Here is a 21,560-nt window from a genome sequence, read left to right on the forward strand (position 1 = left end):
GGTGAGTTGACTATAGAGTCAAAATCATCGGTTAAATACCTTGGTTTAATCCTAGACTCGAGAATGAGCTTCTTCGAGTAAATCAAAGCAGCAGGGAACAGGGCTGCAACTGGGATCTCGCCCTTGTATCAGTTAATGGTGAATGATGGGGGTCCTATATCTACCACGCGGACGTCTTCTTATGGGAGCAGTACAGTCCCTTCTGTTCTACAGTGCGAAGGCTTTATGAGTGGCGTCTGCTTGTTGCTCAGTCTTAGAACCGACCGCGGTGGTGACCGAGGGAGTGACCCCCGTTGCTCAGGAACGTAAGGCTATCTCTACCCGCAATGGCGAAAATTTAACTCTTAAAATTTAACGCTTGAAAAAATGAGCCGAAAAGGAGGTGGACTGCGGGGTTTATGGAACGAAATCATGGTAAGATTGATTACTTTCTTACCCAACTTCTAAGTGGGCACGGAGGTTCAGTCGTACCTGCACAAGACTGGGAAGGTACGATCTCCTGATTGTGTGTTCTGCAGTGGAGTGGTGGACGACGCCAAACACTCTTTTTTCTCTTGTGAAAGTTGGGATGGCTTCTGCCAACAACTTTATGCAGATACAGGGAAGCTCTCTCCAGACAACATCTTTAGAGGGATTTTGAGAAGCGTCGTGTTGCGCATTATGTTCGGACTGTTCTTGTTGCAAAGAAGATTGAGCTTGACCGGTGAAGGGACTGGATGGTAAGGGGGTCCCTAAACTAACAACTCCCTTCCTCCTCTAATATCCCGTTGGTGACAGGACTCCCTAAGCCGAGAGAGGAGGGAAGTAATGTATCAAACGTTCTAGGCTAGTTCTCTGATGAGACGGAAGTTGGTCGTCGTCGTCGAGCACCTTGGAATAGTTGTTTCCAAGCATCACATGATGTTTTCAAATAAAGATTTAAAGTTTAAAATGATAAATTTAGATATTCATTACCGAATTAGTTAGTAGTTCATAGATTTCTGCTTGAAATAGTTCTCTCATCTGTAAAGTAGAACAGTTAAGGACTAACAAAAACGTAACCCAAAAGTAAGACTGCATGATGCGGTTAACTGACAGTGAAAGGTCGCAACAACCTCTTAAGCATCTATCTTTGATAAAAGCTACACGAAGAAGAAATTAGAAACATGGTAGTCTTTAAACCATGGACTCTCTAAATAAAAGAAATTTGGTCCTATGGTGATTGCACATAGTTCTATAAATATTATTATTTGCGGGCATTGCGCTAGAATCTCTTGCGGTTGCTTTCGATATCCCGAAACTTCAAACGGTTCTCAGATTTTCAGTTCTTTTTATGTGTTCGATATTGTGCAGGCTGTTTTGCGAATCTTTTTCCTGCACTATCAATCATTAAAGCAACACTAGAACAATTCATGTCTGGTCGACCCGCCTGCATTTACTAGGCGCTGAATGCCCATTATAGAAAGAATCCCGTTCAGCCCAGATTGCGATAATTCAGATGAAGAGTAACTCCTACTTGAGCTAAAAATAGTTTTCGCTATATAGGTCAGAGAATTGATGAGATATTCTGAATTGCTTTTGGAAAGGAACGTATTTAGCCTGAATACCTTTTTTTCCTGAACTACAATAGAATAGGAACTACATGGTAAAAATCGGTTATCTGATGTCTTCATGTAAATATTCCAATGTTAATCGTAGATGCAAACAAAATAACCGGAAAACGAGGCGTCATGCAAATGCAACGACACTTTTAAATTACGTATTGTTCACATTACAGACATGATTATTCACAGCGTAAATATTGTTCAATTTTGAGAATAACAGTCATCATATTGCCTTAACGGATATTAATTAGGCCGAAGAAAGAAAGAAAAAATCGGCTTAATCTGCAGCCATCAGACAGGTGTATCATCATCTCACCAGATCTCCTGCCATGTCCATAATTCATTTCACGACTGCTGCAGTAATCTCACGGAGGTTCATGAGAGCCGAGAGGTAAAGAAAAGTGAAAAAACAACCGCAAAGGTAGTCCGAGTAAAAGTAAATGGAACATGGAATTTCTTGATCGCGATCATCATCTCCACATTCTGAAATTGGAACATCCAATCCGGCCCACCTGAAGTGCCGTGCAAGTGATGAATTTCGCTTGGCTATGGCGAATTTTTGGGAAGATTCCGCAGAAATTTACAGTTTACAAGATCATAACTCAAATTATCATTAATCGTCTGAAAAGCGCGGAAGAATTAGACGATTCAGCGAGTTTGGATATCAGTAGCGCCTTCGCTTGATGAAGTACTCAAGTACTCGAAGAGTATTTAGATGCGATTATGAGCTTGAATTTATTCGTTACGCTAATGAATATCATTTTGTGCTCGTTAGTTTGAATGCTTTCCATCTAGAAAAGAATCATCTTTTTCAGGAGGAAGATATTATCTTTTATGAGATTTCTGGCTAACGTTCGAGAAAAAGATTTTGAAAGTGAATTTGTTGGAAGTCCATTTCAATTTCAATTGAGAATATAATAGACTATCTGAATTTCAGTGGTTGGTTTTTGTTTTTCATATCTGATGCATGTGAATATTATACAACGTGATCGTCTATTATTAGACGGTAGCTGGAAATAGGAGTAGTATCCATTTTTTTCCTTTTAAATTCATGGTTCAGGGAAAAATATACAAAGTCCATTTAACAAAACCATTGCTTTTACGGTTTTTAATTCCAAACCTTCCCCCAAAGAACAGACGAAACAAAACTCCTCAGCTACGCACCATAATTGACCATAAACATAAATCATAACTAAGGATCACCGCGTTAATCTTGTACTCCATGGATAAGTACCCACAACTCGACTAACGATCAACACTTGACCATTGATTTTCCAGTAGCTACAACGCGACAGTAACTTGATCGTGTACTTTGCCACTGATCTTCCCAAGTAGCAGTTATGGTGTTAGCGGTAGGTGTTGAACAGCTTAAGTGTAGCTATCAAAACAACATTTATCTGTACGAGACTACGTTTGGTTTGTAGCAACGCAACAATACGTAGGCTACCTGGCTCAAAATACACAGCAACATATGAACATTCGATGGAGTAAAGTGTGCTATTGCTGCGGGTTATTCAGAAGCCACATTATTGGTTTCACTGTACATCCGATTGTTCAACGATTCGTTAGTTCTGAACTGTAGACGATAACATCGGAAAAGAAAACAACAAGACAATGAAAACAGAAAAAATGAAAAGTCGTTAATTAGCACTTAGGGAGGAATGTCGGTGCTGAAACCGTGACTTTTCTATATAAAAATAAACATGCATGGGTGCCAGGTGGCTCTTTATTAGCGATATTGAATAAATTTAAGTAAATCTCCAAAAGAAAACTGTTAATTTTGGCATTAACGTAGATTTGAAATTTTAAATGGTTGATTCAAAAAGCGTCAGTTATTAGAAAACCTGAAAAAATGTATCTCCATCATATTAACAATAAACAAAAAACACCCAAAATTGAATACATTTAATATTTTCCTCAATTTATTGTAAGATAGTAATTGGGGCACTGAATCTGCTAACAAAAGTTTACTTTGAAAAGTGAACGAATAATCACCAGTCAAAACATTTTAGTTTGGCTGTTTATATATCACAAGCGGGCTCCAACATGTGCTCAACAACCCAATTTTACTAATTAGATACTCTTTCAGTCTAAAATTAGATAATTCGTAAGACATTCCACGGATTCGTAGTATAATGATAGATAGGAAGCGCATCAGCGATATTAAAACAGAGTTATTTACATACGTTTTCAGGTTGCTGGCTTGAATCTTTTTATTTGAAGGCGTCATTATGTTTTGGTCAAATTTGAAATCCAGCAATTGAAATTGTTTTGCTTAATTGATGCGTTTAGCGAAAGTTTTCAACACGTCTCGAAAATGATTTTATCTTAGTCGTTAAGTAAATGGATCAGAATTAATTACATAAATTTGAAGACATAACATTAGTAGTCTTGGAGTGAAAACTGACCCGCCTATCGTAATGGAATCAAGTTGAAGGTCAAATGAAAATGAAGTCAGGTGAGAGAGCTAAATAGAAATTACTTTCGGATTGAAATGAAGGCGGAGGTTTGGGTATTATGGATTAGCATAGCATCGTTTTTTAGATACCAACAAATGGATTTCATAAAAATAATATCAATTACCAATCAGTGGGCATGATTAAGTGTTGCCCAGGAAGATACTTTGACACAGGAACTCATCAATTATACTGGCTGGAAAGTATATAAGATTACCGTTGAATGCGGTGTGCACTAGTTACTAGGAATCGTGCGATTGAACAATAGTTCTTGTGGTGAATGGTTTTGCAAGTGCTAGGCTGTAATTAAAAGTAGACCTCGAACGCCTGACTACTCCTTCGATAATGGTCTAGAAAGTAATTGAAGCAAGTTGGGAAGCCCATTGGTACTTAGCTCGGAATGTTTATGCATTTAGTTTATCTGATCATTCACTATGGTATAACATTGTCATAGAATGCAAGAAATTTGTACAAAAATGGTAAATTTGATCAACTTTAATTCTGTTAGTAATAGCGCGATTTCCACCAAATTATCGCCCTCTATATTACTGCAATATAACAAGCTGTGGGTATAAATATGGTGATACCCTATTATTAACTTTATTTAAAGCAGTATCGACATGTCGAGCATTTTGAGGTCCAGATACCATGCCATGGACCACCATATTTCTTTTTAGACATTTTGGTTGAGTAGTTTCTGAGATCGGGTCCTTGATGTAACTGACCGAAACCCTCGCACTCTTCTCGTTTGCAATCAATGTCAAAATAAACACCGGCTTTGCAAGGTATTAATCGAAACCTTTAATTTGACATCCCACGTGATGGTGAAAAAAAATTCAACCCCTTCATTTGTGTGTATGAACCTTCCCTTAAACTCAACGTGGAACTATGTTAATCATTACATGCAATGAAATTGGCAGGTACCACCTTTCAGCCAAATTTCGTATCAACAGAAGGAACCATTTTTGAGATGTGAGGGTCAGACCGGTTAACCTGTGAACAGTTGCCATATCTCCCATGAGGTGCGACTTTAGTTCGCGGATAAAACTACCATAGAAGAAGTGAGAAGATGTAAACCTACGGTAAAAGGGCTCGGAGCCCCAGCACCGGCGGTTTTTGGAAGTGATTAACACGTACTCCTGGTCATCGATGTTCCTCGGCCGCAGTGCTTAGCTGATGGACAACTTGCCCACCGTGGAATCAACAACTACAAGTGATTTAGATTTGGAGAAAGAGGTGTTCAAGCGAAGCAATGCTAATGACACCAATAACGAAGGCGAAAAATGATGAGCTGAAAGGATATCGCTCTCTCTCTACTCGAAGAACAAGGGATTAACCCTTTCAGGAGGAGCTGTTCAATTTTCCCGCCTCCACCAATTCCAAAGGCGGCAAAAGTTTTGGAAGCGCCTTAAATGGAATGGGGAATGCAGTATTTGAAAAGGGTGATCTGGGCAGGACTCATAGAGAACAGAACCATGTTCATCAAAGACAAGCACAATGTGCGCCAAGGTATTCAAAATATGGAGTGAGCCATTAAGGTCCTCTATAATAGATCGCAAGAGAACAAAAGAGCATCTAAGCACAAGCTGAAGCCGGCCATCCAAACCAGGGAAACTAGCAGGCACCTAAGGGGAAACAAGTCAGGAAACCGGAAGCTTGACGCTTCAGGTACGAAAGGTTTTGTGTATTTCATATATAAAGACATTTGAGTGTACATTTGTCCCTTTAGTATGGAGCACGTAATATATGCATATATTATGTGAGAATATCCACGTTCGGGTGATATTGACATGCGATTTTCACCATGGGAGTAGGACAATGCTCTATGTGCTCTATGCGTTAGCGAGGAGTATGCCCATTGCGATCTTCGAATTAAGGAGATTGCCACACGGTATGTGAATACCATATTCAAAGCCGAGAGGGACGTCAGGCTGGCACACAAAAGCACTAGATGAACAGAGCTTCATGGAAGTGTGGCTGCACTAAACTACTAAAGCTGGTGGCTCCCCGGAAAAAGCACCCATGCCACACAATACATCTCTAAAGCATGTGTTGGGTCCATGCCTAGGAGGTGCCCATTCCCAAGTAGAGGAGCCAAAAGACAAAACCATATATGTATGTTTACCGCAGCATTATGAGAGTGGCGGAAGCTGATGTTGATACCTAAAGCTAATAAACCTTCTACCGGGCTATTCTCTTACTGGCCCATATATGTTTCAGTGACGAAACGCGTTTTTCCGGGAGGCAGTTTGATTTACGTAAAGCAGTCTTGTTACTGAAACTCTAAAATTAGTTAACTTCTTAGCTGAAAATTTGCAATTGCGAGAAATGCAACGAATTCAACAGATTCAATCCAAGTAGGGAGGTCGACGACTGTTTTCTTAGTTGCCTTGCTGGTCTTATGGGCATTTAACTGGATGACGAACTCAAGCAATATATTATCCCTTCGGGGATTTTACAACGTTCTGTAATGCCCTCACTATTGTGGAACATCACATGCCATGATGTATCGAAGTTACCCACGGTTGTGGTTGGTTGTACTTAAAAAATGAAAATATACTCATCAATAAAAAGCACTATAAGAAAAATAAAACATTTCCAGTATTTTCAGTATAAAATCTGCCGAAACAGTGTGACCTAGGCAGCGACGAAGCTGGACAGAGTACTTATGCGATATACTTTAAGATTAATCAGCTCTGTGAAGAGGAGAGGGGAAGGCCTGCAATATTTTCAGGAGGCTGAAATACGGACGAGGCTGGAGATGTATGCGGTGTGCTTTTTAGGTTAGTCCGGCGAAAGGTAAGGGGAGAAAAGGAGATGATTTAGTGAAGGCCTGGAATTTTCTCGGAAGGTCGAAAGAAGGATATACAATAAAATAGCTGAATTATTATGACGGACTGCGACTATTACTTCACGGCTCTGTCTACTATAACTTATTGAATAACAATAGTATCTCCACCAAACTTTCCACGATCGTTTTCTAAACTGCATGTGAACTTCTTTAGTGATTTTTAAGGTTAACATCTACCTCGTGGCATTCCATGCCGATAAATGGCATACAATGATACATTACTCATTTAAGTGGAAATAGCTCGGGAAACAAGCAATTTGATATGACTTTTAGACATCTAATTAGAATAATTCAAGCCCATCAACATGAGATTGTCAGAAATTCATCTACACCCATAATTCTTCAATTGGTGGCTGATTAATTGTCATGCGCGAACTGAGAATAAGGATGAAGCAATTAAGGATGACTTTTGTAACACTCTAGAAAGGGCATATGATGCATTGTTTTCCAGCGACACAACACTGGATTTTATCGTAAAATTTGGATTCAGGAAGACCCGTAGCGTCACGACAGTGTTAACCTAACAAATAACGAAAAGTGGTCAGTCGGCTTTACTAATGGCAAAAAATTCGTTGTTGGTTCAACATGTTTCCTATATCGAAACGTTTACAATCGGACTCACGGTATCTCTTTCAATCAATCAATCAATCAACAGTAACTACGTTAAAAACTTGAAGATTGTATGAAGAAAAAAATACGGTATGTGTCGCATACACGACAGCGAACTCTTTGAAACATGTGTACAAGCCTTATACGGCCCTCTGTAAAGGTAAAGAATGAGACATTAGTAATCCAGGCGATTTGCTGAGTGGCAGTTCAACCAGGCGATAACAAAACTCCTAGTGTTAATTGGATATCGGCAGAGTTATGGAAAAAAGACGGAGTACACTTAGCAATCCTCCTATACAAGATGTTTGTTATGATATTAACTAATGAAATAACACCTGAAGATTAGCCCAAACGCATTGTGTGTCCGCTATATAAAAAGGCGTAAACTGAGCAGTGATAATTACAGTAAAACAAGTGCTTGAGAAATGTTGTGTATTTACCATCAATGTGCACTAGATTTGCCCCTATTCTCTTCAATATAGCTCTAGAATATGCCATCCGAAAGATTCCTATCGACAAAAAAGGAAAACTACTAGTAAAATCAATCCATCTAGAGGTAGTCGCGGAGGACTTTAACATGTTTGAAGTCAAAGAGATTCTTTTTAGATGCCGAGTTTGTATCAATGGAACTTGGATTAAGGGTCAACGAGAAAAGCCAAAGCTTATGAACTGAATAAGAAAATCGGTGCCAACCCAATAACTCAATAGAGAAATAAAATCTCGAAGACGTGGACAGTTCCATATATTTTAGGAACTTCCTGAGAAAAAATATAAGTAACACGAGGGAATTCGAAGCCAGTAAATCAAGCAAATAAGTTTTTGTATTCGGTCGATCCCAATTTTGAAATCAAAGAGATAACCAGGAAGAGCAAACTTTGCAAACACAGGACTATCATCAGATCTGTCTTATTGTTTGGCCTTGACGTTAACATCTTTGAGGGCCGAGCTATAGTTAGTCTTACACGGGTGTGATCAGACTGGCAAATCAGGTGCAATGCAAAGTTGAGCAGGATATAATGCATGAATCCTCAATCGAAAGTTGAATTGTGAAGCTTGGGGCATAATACCACAAGGATAACCGAGTAAAGGGTTGCACAGGGACACGATATATGACCATCGTATATTAGGTCATCGTTAGCATTCGAAAATTGAAGGACGGGGTCAGCCGACTGAGATTTGATTCCAAAAGGTTAAATAGTCTACGATCATTAAAAGGAATGAATTGATTACGTTATACAAAATTATTATTTCATAAATCACCTTTGTGGAGAGCAATGGACGATTAAATAACGTTCACTGCTTTTTCGTCTGGAGATATTTGGCGAATGATTTCGATTTGAGAAAAATTATATGTGTTTTCTTATCTAAAAATTCAACGCCGAAAAAAAAAGTTGGGTTGGAGGAGAGCTGATATTGGTGGTCAAAGAGAAGAATAGTTCCCAGGCGAAACGTGGATTGGTACCCACGATGGAGCATAAAACCTGGGAAATGCTTGCTAAACCGATACCAACAGCTCTACTACTAAACCCTATTTCCACCTCCACGCGGTGACCGCTGGGAGCTCTTTCTTCTCGAAAAGCTGCACACGGAAAGGGATGAGGGCGAGCCTCCCGCGCCTAAAAACGGGACAAACTGTACCAACTGGTCCTCTAGGTTGGAGGTTGGGTAGGGCTGACAACCCTACACGGAAAACCGAAGTTACGAAGCCACAACAGGAGCCTCGGACTGATGTGATAACACAACGACAAACTCGGCAACGACAAAGGAATAACGATTTGCGCATTTTCTCATTCAACGTGCGCTCCCTGTACAAATCGAATGCTCCTCAGCAGTTAGCCGATAACTTGTCCCAATATAAGGCTGATATAACAGCATTGCAAAAGATGCGGTGGACATGGACCGATTTCCTTGAGAAGAGCTATTAACTAGCAACAACATATATTATAGTGGCCATTCAGTAAGAAATGCGCTCGGAGTAGGTTTCCTAGTCAGCCAAAAAATGAAATCTGCTGTTATCGGCTTTGGAAACATAAGCGAACGGCTATGCACTCTGCGCTTGCGAGGCAAATTTGGAAACTTAGGCCTCATTAACGTTCACGCCCTTACATAGGAGACTGCAGAGTCGGAGAAGGATACCTTCTACGAGGCAGTTGAGCGGACCCTGGAAGCCTGTCCCAGATATGATACCAAAATCGTACTTGGAGATTTCAACAGCCAAGTAGGGACGGAGCCCGTATTCAGGCGATACGTTGGCTTCCATAGCTTACGTAGAGAGGGATACCAATGATAACGGACTGCGGATTATTCAGTTAATAGTATCGCACGAAATGGTTTTTGGAAGTACCTGGTTTGTGCGGAAAGCGTGTGCCTTTCAAGGCGGGTCCACTTTCAACCAAATTGACCACGTGCTGATCAAACGCGCCACCTCTCAGCCCTGATGAATGTCAGACTACTATCTCGTTGGCATGTCTGCTCCACGCTCCGATCACAACAGCGCTTAGAAACCCTTCTGACAATCAGGTGAGAGTAAATACTGAAGCCATCCACAACACAGCCTTCCGTGATACCTGTAAGAGGGAAATGGATACCACAATAACAACATCCACCCAAAGAACGCTATCATAAATACGGCCACAAACACACTTGGTCGTACCCTCAAGAAATGGCGAACGGCTGGTTGGACAATGAATGTAAGCTAGCATACCAGGAAATTCTGCATTCTAAAAAAAACGCAGTCACACACAGGAGCTTATCACCAACTCCGTAGAGTGGAATAGCGACTTCTCAGACAGCGGCAGGTCTGTGAACTGGAGAAGTACAGGGATCAGCCGCACCAGGCGTGGAAGTTTTACCAACAAGTTAGCAGGATGAAGCCCTATACACCTCGAAGCTCATCCTGCCGAGGCAAAGAGGGAAATCAGACTTCCGACAGAATGGTGATATTGGGGTGATAGGTTGAGTATTTTGATGAACTGCTCAACAATCGCAAAATCGGCGAGTCGGAAGTCCCAAAAACTGAAGATGACGGATCAATACTGCCACCACCAAGCATGGAAGAAACAGTCCGTGCATCTCATCGCATTAAAAATCATTAGTCGCCACGAGCCGATGGTTAAATATGGAGGCGACCAATTACACCAAACGATTCATCAACTGTTGCTCAAGGCGTGCACAGCGAATCAATGCTTGACAACTGGCAACGAGGCATTATTTTTCCCCTATAGAAAAAAGGTAGATATCACACAGTGCGACAATTATAGAGGTATCATGAGTACTGTCTGTAAGCTACTCTCCGCTATCTTGCTAGGTCAGACGGCTCCATATGCCCAGAAGAGGCACTCCAAACAAATCAGCAACAGATCAGATTTTCTCTTTGCGACAAACGAAAAATGTTGGAATATAGACATCAGTTGGACCATTTTTTTTGCGGACTTTCAGGCCGGCTACGATAGTATAAGCAGGTTAAAACTTTACACCGCCTTAAGGGAATTCGGCATCCCGACGAAATCGATAAGATTGATTAGGCTGACCCTGGCCAATGTGCGACGCCAAATGAAAGCAACAGGGTCACTTTCGAGATCATACAACATAAACAACAGTCTAAGACAAGGAGATGTGCTAGCTTGCGTCGTCTTTCAATTGGTCCTGGAGAAAGTAATCCCCGATGCAGATGTTAATGCGGGAGGCACAATCTTCTTGAAGCCCACCCAACTACTGACTTATGCTGACGATATTGACATTTTGGGAAGAGCAACCCGAGATGTACAAACTGCCTTCATCAGCAGGAGGCGCAAAATCTTGTGTTCCACATCAATGAAGGAAAGACAAAACATATAGTGGCAGCGTCATCGCCAAAAGGCAAAGAAGGAACAACATTGAATTACACCAGCCAAATGGGAAGAATAGAGATAGGAGACTACAACTTTGAAACCGCTGAAAATTTCTCCTATCTAGGGTCGGACATCACAACCGATAACAGATATGACGATGAAATCCGCGCACGGTTATTGGTAGCCACCAGAGCTTATTTCAGCTTACAAAAACTATTTCGCTCGAAACGTTTCACTATAGGGTCAAAGCTCTTACAGTACAAGACTTTCATCTTGCCAGTCCTTATGTATTCCTCGGAGACTTGGGTTCTTATCAAGAATAATTGCGAACCCTTGACCGCTTTCGAGAGAAGAATCCTCTGAAGAATTTTTAGCCCCTACATGAGGATGGACGATTCCGTAGCCTTCATAACGACGAAATCTACACCCTACACACAACACAACCGTCAACCGGTTGTGGATAAAATCCGGTTCAACAAGTTGCGGTGAACGGATCACCTACTCCGCATCGATGAAGATGATCCAGCCCGAAAAGTCTATAAGGGCAATATCTATGGTAGAAAAAGAAGACGAGGCGGACTCTGCCTAAGATGAAGCGATGGCGTAGGGCATGACGCCAGACAGCTATCAAGTTGGTGGACCTCGGCGCAAGCCACAAGTGGGGGTAAAAATCCCAAGAAAAATGCCACTACATAATTTTGTAAAAGTACGTTATTAGTTTAAAATATGTTTGACACAGGCGGAAAAAAAATCAACCAATTCCAAATAGTTTAGAGCGTCCGCTAATATAATAAATAACCAATTTTCATTCATACACTCCACCATTACAAAAAATATTACAAAAAGCAAAAAGCGAGTAATAAATCACTCCCGCAATTAAAGCCGAGCATAGTCCTGATTTTTAAAATAGGATGTTTGTATACATTTCAGCATAAATTAAAGAAATTTCCTCAACTTTTAGTCCAACCAATAACTGCAGAATTCTGTAGCTCAGTACTTTGACCTAAGGTTTAATAACACCATACAATCACGCGGCAATTAAAATTTTAGCTCATTCTGTGTACTCTGCTCATACCGCACTTCATAATATGGCCATAAAAACATTCATTCCCAGATCAGTTTCGAACAGAGCTAACAAGTGGAATAAGTAAGTGCGTTTAATTGTTATTGCGAAGAGTACACAGTTCAATGTAGGAATTATAAGCCAAATGAGGAAAAATTAAAGAAACGAGTTACTGGCTTAAGTCTTTCGTTTCACAACTTTATTTGATTTTCAATGTAATAAACTTAATTCAATATTGAAATTAAGATTATTAGTTTTTCTTGGTCTTCTGGGAGACAGACTAGTGACCACTTTATTTATGTAAATCTATGGCAAGAAATATCATAAATTATAATTTTTATTAACTAGGAATCAGGGTAATACCACTTTGACATCTTGCTCATTAAATGAACAAAACTGTTAATACTGACAAAAATCAAACTATAATGATGCACTTTTACATTATTCTTTATTAATTTGAAATGCTGTTGATCTTTCAATTTCTTCTGTTTGTCGTCCACCCACAAAAATGAGAACATTTTTATGGAAATATTATGGATCATACTCTTCATCATAACAGCAGGAGCCATTGGCAACCATAGAAAAACCATCGGGGCGCATGCTTAATATTCAATAAATGACACCATCAATTGGTTTTGGCTTAGTTAACTTATTTATTTCAGTAAAAAGGAACGTATCTGGAGCAAACTGCTTATGGGACAGGTATGTAAAGCAGTGAAATTCGGAATTTCTATAGTATTTAACCAGACGAACAGCAATAGACGAATAAATTATCATGAAGGTAGATTAGCATTTTCTTTAAGCTGATTTACAAAGTACTCCGTTATTTTGCCCACAGTATTCTTTCTCATTTCTATTGAATTCGATGGATCTTTCATACTTCCAGAGCTTTTTTTGTTTTCTTTTGAGATTATAATGAAAACTCTAGCTTAAAAATAGTCCCACCCCTAAGAACATCATTTTATTAAGCTGTAACACTTACAATCTTCTGATTGCCTGAGACTACAGTCTTTGTCATTCTTTTCCGCCAAATTTGTTTTGCTTGTATCAATACCGATCGTCTCTCTTAAGTTCAAACTTCTACCCAGATCCTTTACTAAAATTCCGATTTCCCGTCTTCTTTATTTCACAACCACGATGACCCTTTTAATTGATCGATAATCATTTCAATGGCGGTCTTACTTGATATTATGGACTCCCTACTTTATAGCCACTTTTATTACTTCATTTAGTGCATCTTATGAGTATGGTTTTCTGTTTTGATATCTACTAGGATTTCAAAAACGTAACTCGTAAAAGCATCGCTTAATTTTGCATCTATATAATTTTCATTACAACTTCCTTTGCACAGTAGTTCAACAGGCAAGGGTGATCGGAGAACATGAAGGATGGGATTCGATTCAATGGAGCACTCTATTAACCGTCTCACTATAAAAGTGGTTCTACAGCATATTGACTGCCTGCTTTGTCACCGGTTAATATCCGATTCCTTTGATGGTAATTTTCGTGAAAAGGGTGAGGATAGTTTAGAGTGTTTTACACAATAGGCATTTTGGATTGAAGAGTAAAAGTATTATCGGCTATTTTGAAAAACAAGTACTTCTGAATTACAATTTTGGTTTCTGCAGAAGAATGACGATTGACTTTTAGAATATTTCCCGATTTCGCCATCGAAACAAAATAATAGGAGTCTGAAGAGAACTTTGCAGTATTAAACGCGCATTCTGTGTGGATTTGATTCTCCATGAAGACTTTTGAACGCATTCTTCACTACCATATTCGCAACATCGTTCAAATAACCGTGAATCAAGCAAGGTTTGTCAAAAACTGCGGAACTGCTGACGCAATATGCATTGCGCGGTTACCCATGGAGAAACACCGTGGAAAGCGTCGCCGTCTTCGCATTTCTGGATCTGGTGAAGGCGTTGACCGTGTTCCACACGAACTCATCTAGTATTCTCTACGACAATATCTGGTGCCAGAAAAACTTTTGCGGTAGAAGCGTTCTCTCACCACTCCTCTTTGTTCTTGTCATGGAAACTGTCACACGGGACATCCAACATCCAAAGTCCAGCGCCCTATACGCTGCTTTATGCAGATGATGTTTTCTTAGTGTCTTATAGCATAAATGATCTCCAACAACTTGTCCAAAAATGGAATGATCGCCTCATGCAACACAGTCTCAGATTGAATCTGAATAAAACTGAACTTCTGAGGAACGATCTCTATGAAACAGGCATTATCATTGTAAGTGGCAGTGAACTACCCAGATCTGAGTAATTTAAATATATCTGGTCAATATTATCAGCCAATGGAGAACTGCGTTATGAAACTGCTTCAGGCATTAACGCAACCTAGATAAAGTGGCGTTCTACAACTGGTGTTCTTTGTGATCGACGTATCAACGAACGCCTCAAATATAAAATGTTTCCGCAATGTCGTCCACCCTGTCACGCTTTATAATTCTGAGTGTTGGCCAACAATAAAAGACAATGAACGGCGTCTTGCGGTAATGGAGATAAAGATGTTGCGTGACACTCTTTGATTACATTCGAAATAGGGATATCCACTATCGGTATGGGGTTGCACCGAGCCTGAAAAAAATGCGAAGGAGGCGACTTCGATGGTATGGTTATGTAATTCGCGCTACGAGATATTTGAGTAAACATCGAAGTCAGTGGTAAGGATCCAAAAGGCCGTCCGAAAGAATGGTGGCCTGATACGCTGGATCGTGATTTAAGAGCCTCGGGACTACATCCAGATTAGATCTTTGACAGAACAAAATAGTGTAAAAGGTCACGGCAAGCCGATCCTGCTTTTGAACGAGACAAAGGTTTAACCAAGGTAAACTGTCTTCTTGGTCAAATAAAATAAAAATCCGTAATCGGCTTTTCATTATCGGCCTCAGCAAGGTTCGCTTTCAATAAGATTACTGACTACAAAGTTCCAGTCTAGACTAAGGAATATTCAAAAAACTCAATGATACGTACCAAAAATCATTTTTAATACACTGGAGAAGAAAACTCAACGCTCTCCAGATAAGACTTCCAATGGCGATATTCCGATCGTAACTTAACTCAGAATTCCAAGGTGAGTTTTAACAACTTTAAGAGGTTACGAGAAAAATGTATACCACCAACAGTGAGGCCTCTTCAGTGTTTTCCTGCTTGCGGCTTTGCAGACTTTTGTGAATCTGCGAACATCTTCCAGCAAAGGAGAGTGGGCAGATTCACCATTGAAGGAAACCTTTCCCAGGTATCTTCGTCTGAGGTCTGAGGAGGCTAAGCGGTTACATACAAAGTGCCGGGCCGTCTTGTCATTTCCCCCATATTGGTTCCATGTAACTGAAAGCACCACTTCAAGTGTTTTCAGGTACCGGTTTAAGAAGCAGGGTTCTGTTAAAAGCCCTACCAGAGTTATCATGCCCAACTTCATCTGGGTTCTTTCGCAAAAAATTTATGCCTGCCGGCAGGAATTCAAATTCTTCGATTTAGCTGCCTGTAAGCTTGCAATTTTATCCTTCAAAGCAGACATGAAAGGGGTGGTTGAATGCTAGTTCTGTCCCACAATTATGGATCCACATTCTTGGCAAGCCAGTCTGTGAGCCTCCATATTATCAGGGATGTTGGACCGCAACAGTTGCAGAAAAACTTTCTCCTTTTTGGCTGAGCACTTAAGTTTCTAAAATTGTCAAATTGCGATTTGCATTAAAGTATTAAATAACAAATCAGTTATTAAAATTCTACCATGGTGTGCTTGTAGATCGTCTGCGAAACTACAATAATAAACATGATACAATCATATAGCTTAGGATTGTCTTTATTAGGGTAAACAACTGGAAAATCGAGGAGGGTCGAATCAGCGATAAGACCCAGCCGCACACAGAAGAACTGCAACTGATTCGATAATTCATTCAACAATGAGGCTAATCACTGCCGCTTGTAATGCACCGGCTCACAAAAGGACGCTCGTTACTCGACGTATTCAATGCATGTCTGACAGCGGGTGTTTTTTCCTTCCGCTAGAAGGTTGCGAGACTTGTGGTGATTAACAAGAACAAAGACGACCCCGAGGCACCGTCGTAATACGTACTGTGGAGATTGCTCACCAACACAATATTGCTTTAGAGCGGGGTGATGCACAATTAATGCCATTGTGGAGGGTGATCCAAGCAGTAAAACTGGCTGAGGTACACAAAACGTCTTGAATTCTGCGAGGTGGTGCGACATGCTCGAGCCAATGGAAAATTGTTTTCATATTCCAGGATGTTGACGGACTACTTAAAAGACCGTGCCCTATGGTGGAATGAAGGGAACATCGGGACGGCTCAGGCATCTACCATTGGCCCGGACCCTTGGAACGCCTTACATCATAGTCTTCTACGACTCGAGATGCCTGATGAATCGCATCTGGTCGGGTACGCGGATAAGGTTGCAGCACTAAGGAAGCTGTCGCATGTGAAGAGAGAGCTCGTACTCGCTGCGCATGATAGTAATGTTGGGAAAGAGAATCGAAAGGTAAAAGGACCGCGTATTTCATAAAGGACGTGCGGGCGTGGTTCAATCAAAAGCACTCAAGGCATTCTTAAGGCGAAAAAGAGGGAGATGGATAGAAGATATGCCAGGGTAACTGAGGCTTGCTGAATCTACGGGGTTCTGCTCTTATACTCATTGGGTCTGGCCTGAGGGTGATACGGTTCCGGGTTAGAGTCCTAGACTTTCAAAGGGGTGATTTAGCCGGCAATCTGTCAAAGACAGGAGTCCTGCACTTCGTAAGTTAATGCATTTCATGTCCCTAACCAAAAAAAAATCAGTGGTACAACATGCCGTTTCTGATCAAGTTATTCCTTAGAAAGGAAGTTCAAACACTCCGATTTTTCGCACAAGGACTACAATACTATACCTCCAGTAACTTCTTGCCACCTCAGTCTATACTATCACTCTATCTGGGGCTGACCTTAATCACGTCTTTTTTCATTACAGTAGATCCTGTCCCTGTGCACTTTCTGGCATGAATCGTCTTCACCCTGACACACCCCACACCCCTTACTCAATCGGATTTGATCAGCAACCAAGCGAATTTTATACACATATTAGCAGTCTTAGGAAGACATTCAAAGGAAATTTATTAGAATGCTGAATGAGAAGAAAAACTAGTCGAGAAACTGGAAGCTGGACGCTTCAGATATGAAAGATTTTATGTATTCCTTTTATGAAGACATTTGAGGACGCATTTGTGCCATTAGTACGTAGCACGTAATATATGCATATATTATGTGAAAATATCCACTTTCAAGTGATATTAACACTCAAAGTTTTGAATTTGCAAAGAAGCGACAACTTTGACATATTATAACTTTGTTGGTAATAGTGCAATTTCCCCAAAATTTACCAGGGTCATGCTTTATATTCTGGCCTATATTTCTGGTAGAAGACTGAGGAATGAACTTAAGGGGATTTTCCAGCCAATTACTAAAGATTATAGTAATATTCAATAGTTAACTTTATTTGAACAGATATCGATATGTGTTATATTTTGGAGCCAATGCACTACATAGTGGTTGCCTGTTGAGTTTTTTCAGTAATTCGGTTGGGTCGTTTCTGAGAATGGGTTCGTTAAAGAAATGATCATTTTTAACCACCCGCAGTCCCCTCTTTTTCAACAAATGTCAAAACTAAGGTCGGCTTCGGAAAGTACTAGCTGAACCTTTCATTTGATACCCCACATGACTACGTTTGGTGAAAAAAAACATGTATACCCCCCTTTTGTATGTATGAGGACCCCCCTCTCTCTTAGATTCGATGCGGTATTATGTAACTCACTGTATGCGTGAGCAGTCACAATTCCTAACTTTGCACCAATTTTGGTGTCAATCGCTACAACCATCACCGAGAAAAATGCGTGTGACAGACAGACAGTAAACAGATTTTAATAAGGGTTTGTTTTACACAAAACCTTAATCATGTTTGATGCAATCTAGGCCACATAAACGTCAAAGGTAGCGTCTGGGGCAATATTTACTAAAAAAGGACACAGAATGCCGGGAAACATAATCTTAACAGGCTCGACGAAACCGGTAAATGAAAAACACCAAAGAATAAATAATTATGACTTTCATCCTTTATGTGAACTAAATTATGGTTTTTGGATCACAGACTATAATAAGTAAAGAAGTAGGATGAGATTTTGGGATTGGCAAACTCAGGACTCCCCTATTCCAAAATTGTATTTGATTCGACTTGGCGCTAAAAAGGCACTTTTCGGCAGATATAATTTTATTCCCACATCATGCTTACGAGCATATATAAGGGAACTAATACCTGGAAACCGAACCCTTTCACGCTGCTCCTCGAGAGAGGCAAGGTGGCAGCAGTTATCTAAGTTCTCAAAAAGACCTTTACTCTGCACTAAATATTTAAAAACAAATGGTGCCTTTGCGTAAAACGAGATTCCCGTGGACCAGATAGAGTTTGGTTCCAATTAGTTCTGTTCATTATCAAATCGATGTGGACTTAGGACTCCATCAATCCAAAACCAATACATATATGTTCAGTGCACTTGTTAGATCAAAGACCTAACCCTGAGTGTCTGGACCATGTTATAATATTAAGTTTTTTATTTTGATTAGATATACTGAATTTCGGTAACCATTTGATCTCCTGTTTAGAACTAAGATTTGATCTATTTTTTGGTTTAAAGAACTTACGCTGAAAAAGAAATTAATGGTCACCAAAAAGTTACTTCTAGCTTTCGGGTATGCCACAGAAATTCTTAGATAAATTTGAAATATGGCGATTGGCTTATCAATATGGAAGGATCGGGGATTTTTTTTTCCGTAAATCCAAAAGAGCCAATTAGGAAAATTGATGGGGATGCGTAATATAAAAAGTAGCGACAAAAAAGGCAATTTGCATTTGTTGGCATGGATAGCAAAAACACTATTTAGTGATTGGCTACTATCGACTAGTCGACTGACGGAGCAGATAAGACCACAAAGTATTATTATGATATCGACACTGATAGAGTCAAACAATTTAGTATTTTGAATATTTCATTTAATGAAAAGGGAGAACAGTAGAATCAATGTTAAGAACTGAAAAGCTTCCCGATCTGGGTGGCGCGGCTACTGTCATTCACTCACAGAGTGCTATATTGACTGGTAACCTGGTAAGTTATGATCAAATTTTGATAAAAGTTAATACATCAATGAGCTAATTGTTTGGGATGACAGGGATACTAAGTCCACATCCACTTGATGCCGGGCCGTACTTACTCTTACTTTTTTTGTTCACGGACCCCTCATTTTGGACCTACAACTCCAAGTATTCAAAAAAGACGATCATCAGTTTTGTCTACGGCACAGGCAACTAATCAGATGATTCTTCACTTCTGCCCTCAGAGCTCTACTCTGAGTATTTTTGAGAATCACCAAAGCTGATATTTTGCTGTGGATGTTACATATTGGATGAAAACCACTGTGAATCGTCCTTTAAATTAAATAATCCACTTTATAAAATATTCAACAAAAAAGTCAAATTATCGCTAATTGCATGTTCAAAGTCAATTTTTTGAAACCGTCCCAATTTGACCATAAAAGCTGCGCCCTGTTGTTTTTAGTATCTAATCAGAAAATATTCTTGTCCCCAAAGCCTTTAAATAATATTAAGGAAAAATCAAAACTCAGTTAGGTTCCATACATTATTCCCATTATTTTAAGTAGCAGACTAGGATGCACCGTCAGTTAATTAACCAAAATTAGCCTATCTACATATTATCGGTTTACCATTGCACTTTCGTTCCTAAAGCAAAATTTTTGTCTGCTTTATTATAACCGACAGCATAGTAAAGTATTGCAAAATCATTCATGAAAGTAATCAATGGGAACTTTCCAATTACTTCCCTCTAATTGTGGGATTTCAAAAATTAATTGAACATAACGCCGCACACTCACTTCATTACGATCAATTTTAGATCAAGTTACTCGCTTAAATCTTTCGATTCATTCAATTTCAACGCGGTTTTATCATAATTACAAAGTTCACTGACACATCTAAAACAATTCTATCTGCTGATTTAATTAAATACCTACAATAATAGAAACTGCACGTTTGAAAAATTTAATAATGCTAAATTTGCAATAAGAACCTCTATTCAATCAGGTATAAACTGATAATGTTTTCAAACTGATCGAAAGTTGCTGTTTTACAGTTAATAAGAAGAAATAGAAAAGCAGCGTTTAACAGAACTTCATTTTTTTGGAAAAGATAGGCATTGCATATTTGCTTATGGGAATTTGTTTCGACACGCCAATACACAGATGGTCTAAGTGGAAGAATTAAGCCATCATTAGAATAGATTACGAGCATTTTGAAGAATCTGATTTGGTTTAAATTGGAATCAGTTTTTACCTTTGTTGTATTATTGCACAAGTTTGGTTCAAACCACTCGCTCCTGATTATTGTAATTTGCAAAAATTTGAAAAGTTAGCACTTGTTCACTTTCACACCGAATTTTTTCTGATTTCGAAATTAAACATTAATTTTCCACTTATTTTAGGCTCCTCCTTCACTTGGTGGTGTCACTTCCTCTCCTTAAGAAAAATCTGTTCTAACTAGGAGTAGCACACGTTACATTTAGCAACAGCGTGCCGGTCGTGATCGTGACTACTTTGGTTGAATTTTTCTTTCGTGAGGAAGGAAGAAAGTGATGATCTTTGCACTACGCTTGTTCAAAGTGAAATGAATCTCTCGAGTGGGTTACAATAAATTTTATGCCTTTACACAGTACAGCAGAAAGAGATGTTCTTTTTCAACACCAAACTGGCTAGAAGTTAGCCGGCAAAATTTTAGATCCCCACGCGTATGCTACATATCTGTTTGGTGTTAAAGATGAGAATTTTGAAAGAGAAAAGTCTGAGAAAGATGATGCTTTTTATTTTGAGAAGCGAATCGTACGTGACGGGTGATTGTAATTTCTTTTAAGGGGATTACAATGCAATTAGAGTTTGCTGATCTCTGCAAAAAAGTGGCAATGCACTTGTTGAAACTTACGGTTACGTATTAAATTGCTAAAAGATAATTTGTTTAAACATTGATTTAGAATCAATTTGAACTCCATTTCCCAATTAATGAAAAATTGATTATACCAATTAATTGAAAAATGAATTAC

At 39.5% G+C, this 21,560-nt stretch overlaps 1 protein-coding gene across 1 annotated transcript in view; it reads right to left on the reverse strand.

The window, feature by feature from the left end:
* The window catches only part of LOC119657336 (extensin-3-like), a 33,287-nt gene extending 12,137 nt beyond the window's left edge, over positions 1 to 21,150 (reverse strand). The window contains exon 1 of the mRNA XM_038064209.1: positions 20,801 to 21,150. The gene's annotated coding sequence lies outside the window, so the exon portion shown is untranslated. The remainder of the gene's footprint in view (positions 1 to 20,800) is intronic.
* Between the last annotated feature and the right edge of the window lie 410 nt (positions 21,151 to 21,560).

This window comes from Hermetia illucens, chromosome 5 (assembly GCF_905115235.1).
Source record: "Hermetia illucens chromosome 5, iHerIll2.2.curated.20191125, whole genome shotgun sequence".
Taxonomy (NCBI): domain Eukaryota; kingdom Metazoa; phylum Arthropoda; class Insecta; order Diptera; family Stratiomyidae; genus Hermetia; species Hermetia illucens.